The 12,110-nt window shown below is 43.9% G+C and overlaps 1 protein-coding gene across 1 annotated transcript in view; it reads right to left on the bottom strand.

The window, feature by feature from the left end:
- The window catches only part of pum1 (pumilio RNA-binding family member 1), a 116,525-nt gene that overhangs the window by 80,986 nt on the left and 23,429 nt on the right, over window positions 1–12,110 (bottom strand).

Here is a 12,110-nt window from a genome sequence, read left to right as displayed (position 1 = left end):
TGATTACTAGATTAAAAGTGCGTTCAAAACAGAGAATCAAAGCTTTCTTTTTCACTAGATTTAAAAATAAAATTCATGTGGGAAAAAAAGCACTTTCCACCGAGAAGGAATTACTTCATTACCAGTCAGGGTTAGTTTCAGACAATCTACTAAAGTGACAACTGGATATTTGGGAAAGTAGTCAGTTAGAATCCTGCTCCCTTCAGGTACCTATGTCCTGAGACTACAGACAGATAGCCAATATATTGCCAAGCCTCTGCCACTCTGAAATAAGTGCAGTCATACCACAGCTTGTACTTCTGTTTTGTTACTCCCTCCTCGGGAGTGATCTGGTCTCTGTTTAGTGCCCCCACAGATGATCCCAAGAGTGAAAAAAGTCAGGCTCACAAATCAAGCATATGTTTCTTATTATGATGTTGCTTGCTCAGATCACCTTTAAGGACTGATAAATGCATCAAGGCAGAAATAATTTATTTGGTTTCAAACATTGCTGGCTATGCACTTATCAATTAAAATTAGTTTTCACTACTACTGTGCCACTGTGAATTCATATCTCAAAAGTACACGATAAAAACTATAAAAATAAATCCTAATTGTTATTATTTCCGAGGTTGTGAGCTGCTAGATGAAACAAACAGACAAGGCTGAGACAAGAAAAAAAAACTGCAGATGCTGGAATCCAGGCAGACAAACAGGAGGCTGGAAGAACACAGCAAGCCAGGCAGCATCTGCAGGAAAGAAGCAGATAACGTTTCGAGTATTACCCTTCTCTCAGTCCTGAAGAAGGGAATTACCCGAAACGTTGACTGCTCCTTTCCAGCTGATGCTGCCCGGCTTGCTGTGTTCTTCCAGCCTCCTGCTTGTCAGACAAGGCTGAGGCTGAGTTATCAATTATATGTTTGCACTAAAAGGAAAAACTAGCCCTTATGCAAAACCTTCCGATCTCAGGGCAACTGTAAGTGCACTGCAGCCAAACAAGTATCATTAGACTACTGTTATTGCTGTAATGTAGAAAATATGGCACCTATTTGGACACAGCAAGTTCCCACAAATAGCAACAATTAATCAAATAAAGCTTTAAACTTCGGTTGGAAAAACCAGTGGTCATCTTCGAAATAGTACCATGGCATCATGTATATCCACCTGAGATGGCAGAAAGGGCCGTAGTTTAATCATCTGTATGACAGCACCTTCCACCGTCCAGCATTTTCTCAGTACTGAAATGTGGGGACGGCAGCCTAAATACTATGTTCAAATCTCTGCAGTGAGATTTAATCTAGATCCTTGAATGAGAGATGAGAATACTGCCAACAGGCCATAGCTGAAGCACGCTGATTGACCCTACACTGTGTGCCACAGGAATAGCCGTACTCTTTTAGAGACAGCTGAGATTCTTGAATATGGATCCTGAGCAACCGATTGGGATCTTAATAGAAACAGAAGATGATATTTTTGAAACATCATCCAAAAAAGAAATTTATCCACACAATAGACATCAAGAAGAATGAGTTTCAATGAGCCAAATGGCATCTCCTCACCCATGGCTATTGCTAAATTAAAAGCAGCTTACAACATCTATGTAAGGTAAACTATTTGAGAAGAAAAATGTAAAATGAGAGGGCTGTATGGCAGACAATAAGAATCTCATTCATCAGAATCAGCAGGTGTGACATGTAATCAGAACACAGCAAAAAAGGCTGTCTTTTTATATTGGTGCACAATACTTAAAATTCAACTGGTGGAAATAAATAGAACCTACTTGCAGAGATAAGCACTGCCTGCCAGTTCAGGAATGGCATTACAATGAATGTCCATAACAAAACAAACTTGGAAATGAAAAAGAGACAACAAGGTGCAGGGCTGGATGAACACAGCAGGCCAAGCAGCATCATAGGAGCAGAGAGGCTGACGTTTCGGGCCTAGACCCTTCATCAGAAAAGGGGGAGGGGAAGGGGGTTTTGAAATAAATAGGGAGAGAGTGGGAGGCGGATAGAAGAGGGATAGAGGAGAGGATAGGTGGAGAGGAAACAAACAGGTCGAAGAGGCGGGGATGGGGCCAGGAAAGGTGAGTGTAGGTAGGGAGTTAGGAAGGGGATAGGTCAGTCCAGGGAGGACGGACAGGTCAAGGGGGCGGGATGAGGTTGGTCGGTAGGAGATGGAGGTGCGGCTTGAGGTGGGAGGAGGGGATAGGTGGGAGGAAGAACAGGTTAGGGAGGCAGGAAAAGCCAGGTGTTGTAACAACCTCAAAGTTGAGATGGTTTGACGGGGTTTTTTTTTTGCCATTTGCAAAGTGAAACCATTTATTCTGTGATCAGGAGAATTTACAGTGAAAACACAACCTTGATTAGAGAAAAATGATTTTACCAGAGTTAAGGTTTAATTCAAGAGAGGTGAACAGCTGAAAATACATTGATTTTATCCTCCTTTTAAATGCACCATCTCTATCACAGTTCACTGTCTATTTCTTTTCAGTTTTGGCATTTTGAAACATGTTCTGCATTAAAGGTTATTCTTAAACCGACTGTTTATCTCAAAGGTGCAGAGCTGGATGAACACAGCAGGCCAAGCAGCATCAGAGGAGCAGGAAGGCTGACGTTTCGGGCCTAGACCCTTCATCAGAAATGGGGGAGGGGCAAGGGGTTCTGAAATAAATAGGGAGAGAGGGGGAGGCGGATAGAAGATGGATAGAGGAGAACATAGGTGGAGAGGAAACAGACAGGTCAAAGAGGCGGGGATGGAGCCAGTAAAGCTGAGTGTAGGTGGGGAGGTAGGGAGGAGGTAGGTCAGTCCAGGGAGGACGGACAGGTCAAGGGGGCGGGATGAGGTTAGTAGGTAGGAGATGGGGGTGCAGCTTGAGGTGGGAGGAGGGGACGAGCTGGGCTGGTTTTGGGATGCGGTATGGGGAGGGGAGATTTTGAAACTTGTGAAATCCACATTGATACCATTGGGCTGCAGGGTTCCCAAGCGGAATATGAGTTGCTGTTCCTACGACCTTCGGGTGGCATTGCTGTGGCACTGCAGGAGGCCCAGGATGGACATGTCATCTGAGGAATGGGAGGGGGAGTTGAAATGGTTCGCGACTGGGAGGTGCAGTTGTTTATTGCGAACCGAGCGTAGGTGTTCTGCAAAGCGGTCCCGAAGCCTCCGCTTGGTTTCCCCGATGGAGAGGAGGCCACAACGGGTACAGCGGATGCAGTATGCCACGTTAGCAAATGTGCAGGTGAACATCTGCTTGATGTGGAAAGTCTTCTTGGGGCCTGGGATGGGGGTGAGGGAGGTGGTGTGGCGGCAGGTGTAGCACTTCCTGCAGTTGCAGGGAAAGGTGCGGGTCATGGTGGGAGCGGGGGCGGTGGTGGCGAGGGTAGGGGGGGGGGGGGGGGGGTTGAAGAGTTGCGGACCTTGAAAAACGAGGACATCCGAGATGTACGGGAGTGGAATGCCTCATTCTGGGAGCAGGTGCGGTGGAGGCGAAGGAATTGGGAATAGGGGATGGCATTTTTGCAGGAAGGTGGATGGGAGGAGGTGTATTCTAGGTAGCTGTGGGAGTCTGTGGGCTTGAAATGGATATCAGTTTCTAGGTGGTTGCCCGAGATGGAGACAGAGAGGTCCAGGAAGGCGAGAGAGGTATTAAAAATGGTCCAGGTGAACTTAAGGTTGGGGTGGAAGGTGTTGGTGAAGTGGATGAACTGTTCGAGCTCCTCCTGGGAGCACGAGGCGGCGCCGATACAGTCATCAATGTAACGGAGGAAGAGGTGGGGTTTAGGGCCAGTGTAGGTACAGAAGAGGGATTGTTCCACGTAATCTACAAAGAGGCAGGCATAGCTTGGGTCCATGCGGGTACCCATGACCACCCCCTTTGTCTGTAGGAAGTGGGAGGAATTGAAAGAGAAGTTGTTGAGGGTGAGGACGAGTTCGGCTAAGCGGATGAGGGTGTCAGTGGAGGGGGACTGGTCGGGCCTGGGGGGCAGGAAGAAGCGGAGCGCCTTTAGGCCATCTGTATGGGGAATGCAGGGGTATAGGGACTGGACATCCATGGTAAAGATGAGGTGTTGGGGACCAGGGAATTGGAAGTTCTGGAGGAGGTGGAGGGCATGGGTGGTGTCACGGACGTAGGTAGCGAGTTCCTGGACCAAGGGGGAGAAAATGGAGTCCAGATAGTTGGAGATAAGTTCGGTGGGGCAGGAGCAGGTGGAGACAATGGGTCAACCAGGGCATTCAGGTTTGTGGATTTTGGGAAGGAGATAGAAGCGGGCGGTGCGGGGTTGGGGAACGATGAGGTTGGAGGCCGTGGGTGCGAGGTCACCTGAGGTGATGAGGTTGTGGATGGTTTGGGAGATGATGGTTTGGTGCTCGGGGGTAGGGTCATGATCAAGGGGGCGGTAGGAGGACGTGTTGGAGAGTTGGCGTCTGGCCTCGGCGATGTAGAGGTCAGTGAGCCATACTACAACTGCGCCTCCCTTGTCCGCGGGTTTGATGGTGAGGTTAGGATTGGAGCAGAGGGCTGCACGTTCTGTGGGGGAAGAGGTTGGAGTGGGTGAGATTTCTCAGACGACATGTCCATCTTGGGCCTCCTGCAGTGCCACAACGATGCCACCCGAAGGTTCCAGGAACAGCAACTCATATTCCGCTTGGGAACCCTGCAGCCCAATGGTATCAATGTGGATTTCACAAGCTTCAAAATCTCCCCTCCCCATACCGCATCCCAAAACCAGCCCAGCTCGTCCCCGCCTCCCTAACCTGTCTTCCTCCCACCTCAAGCTGCACCCCCATCTCCTACCTACTAACCTCATCCCGCCCCCCTTGACCTGTCCGTCCTCCCTGGACTGACCTATCTCCTCCCTACCTCCCCACCTACACTCACCTTTACTGGCTCCATCCCCGCCCCTTTGACCTGTTTGTCTCCTCTCCACCCATCTTCTCCTCTATCCATCTTCTATCTGCCTCCCCTTCTCTCCCTATTTATTTCAGAACCCCCTTCCCCTCCCCCACTTCTGATGAAGGGTCTAGGCCCGAAACGTCAGCCTTCCTGCTCCTACGATGCTGCTTGGCCTGCTGTGTTCACCTAGCTCTGCTCCTTGTTGTCTCGGATTCTCCAGCATCTGCAGTTCCTACTATCTCTGTTTATCTCATATAGTCAGCAACCTCACTGTGCCCAAATTGGGTGGCACATTCCTTCACAGCAGGGAGTGTCTATGGCTACTCCAGTGCTGTCAAGGAGGTTGTACAAGTTATTCCTTTCTGAATGCACCATTAGCATCAAGTTTTATGATTCTGTATCCTCCTTCTTTATCCTTTACATCAAATTTCTTCCAATTCCTGACTGCTTGTCACAGCATCTTTCCACTGTCTCTACATTTTAAATCTCATGATTGTCAACCCAGGTATAGGAATAACTGCTAACTGATCAGAAATCCTCAGCAAGTTTGTCCGGTGATTGAGTGGAATATGCAGGAAAATTCCAGGTTTAAAATCCAGTTTATCCTGATCTGGCTAATCATAGTCATAATGGTAAAATACATGCAATTTAGCATTCGTAAACGTACATTAGGGATAGAAAAATTGACATGGCTATGTTTTGTGAATGCTCGAGTGAAAAATGAACAATATGATGTTTCCCTATGACTGAGCAGCTTGCCAACATTCATTGACTGATGTCAAGATTGTTTTCTTTCCCATACCTTGTGCAAGAAAACAATGTCCAAAGAATCATGCTCATTTTAAATCATCAGCTATGAAGGAAGTTGATTTATGGGATGAAATGGATTGGGCCAACACCTTGATTTTCTATTTCCCTTATTCCATCAGTAAAATGTGTGCTAGATACAGAAAAGGCTATTTGAATTAACTGCGTAGAGATCAAAAATACTTGCATGAAAATCCAGTTAAAATGTTAAACCCATACTATAACCAGCTGCCACTGTTTTAAATTCATTCATGGAATTGGGGTGTAACCAGCTAGGTCAGCATTTATTGCCCATCCTAATTGCCCAGAGGGCAGTTAAGAGTCAACCATTTTGGTAAGAGTCTGGGGTCACATGTAGACAGATCAGGTAATGATGGCAGTTTCTTTTTCCAAAGAACATTAGTGAACCAGATGGGTTTTTCCCAACAATCGACAATGGATTCATAGTCATCATTAGACTCTTAATTACAGACATTTATTGAATTTTAAATTTCCACCATCTGCCATGGCAGGATTCGAACCCGGGTCCCCAGAACATTACCTTGATCTCTGTATTAACAGTCCACGACAATACCACTAGGTAGGCCATTGCCTCCCCTCAGAGGGGAGGGCCAGTCCTAGAAATCCTTCTAGTAAAACAAGTTAATACAAACCTGTGTCTGCAGAAACAATTTCCTCAATTTCAGGGGGTATAAACACCAATCTAATAATTACTTTGCTGATGACCTCCCTTCAGTCTGCATGTGTTACCAGTTTCTGCTCAATCGCTAATTCTATTGCCCATTCTATTCTGACCCGAGTTCCTACACAGTTCCAATAAAGCTCAAGCACAGCAGCTTGACTTTGTTATGAGGACTTTACAGTTTTAACATTTAGTATAATTTTAAGTAATATTTTGAACAGACTGTGCATTCATCAGACAGTTGCACTTATTTGGGACGGCAGAATGTTACTTGCAAAATGTCAGAGATGATGGGCTGACTGAAGTGTATTAACGATACATAATTAAGAAGAAAGCAAGCTTGAGGGGAATGCAAACAGGCTGCAAAGCAATATAGTCTAGCTGAGAGATTGGGGAAGATTACACGAAAAAGACTACAATATGAGGGAAATGTGAAACTATTTTGATAGGAAGATTAGAAAAGTAGAATTCTTTTTAGGAGGTGAAAGATTAATCCATTGGCATATAATATGCATTTACAGCAAGGGGTCTGGAAGTATCATTAAGGAAGTGTTGTTGCAACAATGTATAGCTTTTTGAGAAGTGTGCAATTTTAGTCTCTTTATCCAAGACAGGTCATTCATAAGATTCACTACAAACATTCACTAGATTGATTTCTCGAATGAAAGCACTGTCCAATGAGAGAGGAGTAGAGCAGGCATATGTTCTCTTAAGGGTAGAATAAATTGGTGTCCACAGTTCAAGAGTCTTGAACTTGGGTAATTACAAATTGAGAGGTCAACCATTTTGGATGGAGACAAGAAGAAACTTCTCAAAGGATTGCAAACTGTTGAAATTTTGCAGAGGGCTGGGGATACTCAGTTGAGGAGTATATTTTTGGGCAGTCAGAGAACAAAGCGATATGAGGTCAAAGGAGGTAAATGAATTTGAGGTTGAGAGGGCTGTGATCTTATTGAAGGGCTGAGCCAGCTCAGCAGACTGTGGAACCTACTCCATCTACTGATTTTTTACATTCCTAAAAGCATCATTTTAACTTGAACAGTTTGTGCTAGTTATGGAGAGGGCCTGCAGCAAAGATATGAAAAGAGAGATGTTGCGGGCTGCTGTTGAGAGAAAATCCTCTGCAGAGTTCACTGGGGATGGGTCTACCTGCCTCTCTTTCTCCTCATCCCCAAAAGCCTTCTTTGCGCCCCAATTTTCCAAACTTTCATTCTGTCTGTTCTTATTCTCTTGTAACCAATTTCACTTCTTCACTATCGATATTATTTTTCTAGATTTCTCATATATTTTGCATTTCATCGTTTTGTCATTAAATCACTTTGTCCCCCCCACCATATTAAATGCCTCTCCTTTTTTTAAAATTTCCTCTCGCATCCCAATTAAGCCTGGTTTCAGAACTGTTCCACTGCCCAAGTTCAAACGGTGATCAAGCTGAAACAAATTCTTCCGGCTAGAAATGTTTTATGACCTTACTACCATTTTCTCTATGGTTTAAAAATAAAGTCGGGTACGCCAAGTTGACAAAAGGAACAACGTGACAAGATATGCCTGGGAATACTAATCAAGGCCAATGACCAAAAGTAACTGAAAAATATCAGTTTGTTACACCGTGCTGTGGATTACAAACTGTGCAGCATTACTGACGTTTCCACAAACACCATAAATGAAACCTCTTGCAAAAATATATGCCTTCTGAAAAGTTGAAATTATATTTAAATTTAGGACTTCCAGATATCAGAGACACTGAGCAAAATATTTCAGTAGAAATGCAGAGTTAAGAGGTGGAGTGGCGTGGCGTGGGGATGTGAAAGAGAGAGAGCACACCCGAGACACTGCACACGAGCGAGAGAAAGTGCAAGCGGGAGAGTCATAGGGTCCTACAGCATGAAGACAGGCCCGCCGGCCCAAACAGGTCCATGCCAACCAAAGCGTCCATCCATGCTAACCCCATTTCCCTGCAGTTGGCCCATATCCTTCGAAACCTTTCCTATCCACGTACTCATCCAAATGCCTTTTAAATGTTGTTAATGTACCCGCCTCAACCATATACGCACAATCCTCTGTGTGAAAAAAAATTACCCCTCAGGTTCCCATGTATTCTTTCCCATCTTACCTTAAACTGATGCTCTCTAGTCCTCAATTCCCCAACCCTGGGAAAAAGACTGAGTGCATTCACCCTATCGCTGCCTCTCATGATCTTATACACTTCTATAAAGGTCCCCTATGTGCTCTAAAGAAAAAAGTCCTAGCTTGTCAAACCTCTCCCTATAACTCAGTCCCTTGAGTCCTAACAACAAATTTTTCCTGCACTCTTTCCAGTTTAATAACATCACTTCTATAGCAAGGTGACCAAAACTGAACAGCATTGGGTGCGAGAGGGAGGGGGGGTGGGGGCGCGTCTGAGAGTGAGCACGAGCGAGAGAAAGAGAGCGAGCAAAAAGAGAAAGCAGGGGGATAAGAATGGGCCAAATGGATTAATTAAGTTTTTTTTGCTATAATTAAATAATCCCTGCATTACAGAAAGAAACCATTTGGCCCATCAAATCTGCACCGATGCTCAGAAGAGCATCCCACCCAGATCTATCCCCTAAACTTATCACCATAACCCCACATTTACCACAGCTAATCCAGCTAGCCTACCATGCACACTACGGACAATTTAACATGGTCAATCCACCTAACTTTTACGTTTGGACTGTGGAAGGAAATCTGAGCACTCAGCAGAAACCTAGATATATGGGGAGAACGTGCAAACTCCACACAGACACACCAGAGGCTGGAATTGAATCTGAGTTCCTGCTAACCACTGAGCCACCGTGTCACCAAGATTCAATAATTTGTATCCAATTGAATTTGATTAAATTGAGTAGTCTGCTGTCCCCAAGACGGTGATACATATTCCTTTCCACTTTTCAGTGTTGCAGCTTTTCAGGCTTAGGAGCTATAATAGCTAAACTTTTCACAAGAGATAATTTTCTGTAGTATATTCTTGTGGTCTATTATATGAAGTAGATTGTTCTTCAGTGTTTAATCACAACAATATGTCAGTAACTTTCAGGCCTTAGCTAAGAAGACAGACATTAACTTCTGCACTGCAAACAAATATATCCATAAGACATTATGTAACTGTAGACTTACATGTGATTTGAATATTCAGAGGGTCCTTGATGCTTTGCCAATCAAACATATTAAGAGCAAAGTGACATGGTTTCATTTCAGCAGCAAACTAAACAATGAAGCTCTTTCCACTAAGAAAACCAGGACTACTCAATACAAGGAATAACGGACAATGGTCACGGTGCCTTTTGGCAAGAGTCTGAAACTATTTTGCGTAGTAGGATATGTACGTCGTCTGAAAGAATTGTAACATTTCAACAAGGAAAAGCTACATACAAGACAAAACACTCAATCCAGAAGTACCTGACGCAGATACAATAACTGCGAGTCGAGTATAATCATAAAGTGAGCTCTAATATTGTGTATTAAGCTATTTCTGGCTCAAGAAGGCAGCTATTACAGCCTCCATTGTATACTGTCAGAACTTTGCAGGTTAAAATCTTGGAATTCTCTCCCTAACTGCATTGTGGGTCTACCTACAGCACATAAAAGGCAGCTCACTAGCACCTTCACAAGGGCAACTTGGAACGTGCAATAAATGCTGGCCCAGCTTGCGATGCCCACATCCCAAGAGTGATTTGTAAAAGATCATAATTTTACCATCTCCTTTCAACCGCTATGTTAACCTAAAGTCCAAATGTCTGGACAATGTAATTCAATAATAATTTCAGTGTTCAACTACATCCATAACTCCTGTGATGATGAAGCAGCCAGTGCCAGAAAACAGCAACACCTCAAGAAGCTGTAGGAGGAGGAGAGAAAATCTACACAAAAATTGCAACAACTAGCCATTCTTATATTGAAAATGTGCAATATTCTACCTGTGGGGGACTAAGGCAAAGAGCACAGATGCTAGTTGAGTGGAAAAAGAATAGAAGGATTTAAAAGTAAAGATTGGCTGGAGACAAAGGGGCCAAAGCTCCCATTCATTATAAAAACCAGCATAGCCCATATGGCCAAATAAATTCAATGCACTGTAAATTTGATGAATTTTATGGAAACTTCCACCCCAGTGACCCATGTTGCCCAAGAGAACAAAAGCACTAATGCCATGTGCTAGCCATCATTTCCAAATTCTCCCCACCCAAATCAAACGCAGAAGAACAGAATTGTTACAGCGTAGGAGAAGGTCATGAAACCCATCCTTCGTGCACCGACTCTCCGAGCATTTTACCATAGTGTTAATCTCGAATAAATTTAATAAATAATTTTAAAATAATAAGATAAAAAGGCGCAAGATAGAAATAAACCTAGAATTGGTTAACCTTGTTTATTAAATGAAGAAAGCAATTAAAACTCAAACTGCATTTTTTTTTTAAATTCATTCACAGGATGACGACATCACTGGCCAGGCAGCATTTATTGCCCATCCCTAATTGCCCAGAGGGCAGTTAAGAGGCAACCACATTGCTGTGGGTCTGGCGTCACAGGTAGGCCAGACCAGGTGAGGATGGCAGTTTCCTTCCCTAAAGGACAGTAGTGAACCAGACCAGTTTTTCCAACAATCAACAATGGATTCATGGTCATCATTAGACTCTTAGTTCCAGATGTTTATTGAATTCAATTTCCACCTTCTGCCGAGGCGGGATTCAAACGTGGGTCTCCAGAACATTATCTGGGTCTCTGGATTAACAGTCCAGCGATAATACCACTAGGCCATCGCCTCCCTTTTATTATTCGAAGCCCAACGTGCAGTCAAATAGTCAACAAAACTGGATACATTGGTGGGATGCAAAGTGTGAAGTAAAATGATTAAATCAGAACTCAGCATGATTGGGAAGCAACTTCATCCAAAGAAGACACCAAATAAATGGAGCAGAATAGAAAGGTTGTTCAAAACGTCTTTCCATAAACCAGTGTTCTAGCAATCAAGTTGCATTAGGTAACTCACACTGTAATCAGGTACAAGATGAGAATCTGAATTAGCAGTAATAGGAAAAAAAACACAACTCTACTACCTGAGAATGGTCCTATAGTTTCTGAATAGATCACAGAATCCCTACAGTGTGGAAACAGGCCCTTCGGGCCAAAAGGTCCACACTGACCCTCAGAACATCCCACCCAGACCCAACCCTGAACACTATGGGCAATTTAGCATGGCCAATCCACATAGCCTGCACATCTTAAGTGACTGAATTAATTATTCACAGCCTTCATGTAACGGATTGGCAAATGTTCATTTCATGAAGCATGGTGGATGTAAAATATTCCACTCAAGTGGCTTCAAAGTGGGCAGAAATTGTGCAAATAACTTTCACTTTCTTATGTGGAGAAAAGTATTACCAAGAGGAAAACCCAGTGATTTATGGCTTCACCTCTCAATTCACTTCAACTCCTGACACTAAACATTTATTTCAAAATGGTAGACAAGTAAATTTAAACAACAGGGGAAAAAAAGTTATATTTCATGACAGGTTACCTACCAGTGAATATAGGATCAAAACACAAAAATATCCATGTTGTAGCCAGGACACATGCAGGTTCCTTGGCATCTCTGCTCAATATCTTCCTCTAGAAACTGTTAGCATGATAATTGCCCTAAGCAGCACAGGCATAGCCAACTCAGTTAAAAAATTACTTTTAGGGTAAGTTATGTGGAAGTCTTCCTTTCAGCTCTTACATCGCTAT

This window comes from Rhincodon typus, chromosome 27 (assembly GCF_021869965.1).
Source record: "Rhincodon typus isolate 14 chromosome 27, sRhiTyp1.1, whole genome shotgun sequence".
Lineage (NCBI taxonomy): Eukaryota > Metazoa > Chordata > Chondrichthyes > Orectolobiformes > Rhincodontidae > Rhincodon > Rhincodon typus.
The sequence above is the reverse complement of the archived record's forward strand: the minus strand, read 5'-3'. Positions and strand labels throughout refer to the sequence as shown.